The sequence below is a fragment of the Bacillus rossius genome, chromosome 1, assembly GCF_032445375.1.
Source record: "Bacillus rossius redtenbacheri isolate Brsri chromosome 1, Brsri_v3, whole genome shotgun sequence".
Taxonomy (NCBI): domain Eukaryota; kingdom Metazoa; phylum Arthropoda; class Insecta; order Phasmatodea; family Bacillidae; genus Bacillus; species Bacillus rossius.
In genome coordinates, this window is record NC_086330.1 from 324,118,504 (window position 1) to 324,119,141 (window position 638).

General features: G+C 39.0%; 1 non-coding gene across 1 annotated transcript; it reads left to right on the forward strand.

Moving 5' to 3' along the window:
* The first annotated feature begins 299 nt into the window (after positions 1-299).
* On the forward strand, positions 300-372 carry Trnar-acg (transfer RNA arginine (anticodon ACG)). The gene has a single exon. It is a non-coding gene; the product is annotated as a tRNA-Arg (tRNA).
* Positions 373-638: the final 266 nt, after the last annotated feature.

The following is a 638-nucleotide window of genomic DNA, read 5'->3' on the forward strand; positions in this document are numbered from 1 at the left end:
TTTTTTTTAAAATTTTAGTTAATAATGGAATCGAATGCCAAATTTCACACAGGGTGTCATTCTTCAACCGAGATAGAGTTTGAGTTCAAGGTTCGTGGTCATGGTCAAAGTTAATGTCATCTAAATCCAAGATGGTGACCTTTGGCTTCTGTCATTAATGACCCGCTCCTCCGCTCCTACACCCTTGACCCTGCGGCGGACAGACCAATATGCAATACTATTAATAGAATTGCGCATAATAGGCATAATATTCAGATAAACAATAGTTTATGTCCAGTAAAATATTTTCCAATATCGAAGGCCCTGTGGCGCAATGGATAACGCGTCTGACTACGGATCAGAAGACTCCAGGTTCGAATCCTGGCAGGGTCGAGTCATAAGAGCTTTTGATGTACCATGGCACTAGATATATTCACAAATTATCATATTGCTGCAATAATTTGACCAAACCCTCCAACTCACTCTTGTTTTTGAAATCACGTCATTTTGGGACCTTCTGAATGATCTGAAACAAAAATTTTACATGATGGCGGATAAACCGACTCCTGGCAGATGTCCTCACTTACCCACTTCTAAAGGGAAAGTTGATATCAATCATGTTAGCAATTGGTCAAAAAAACATTTGATAGGTGTATAAA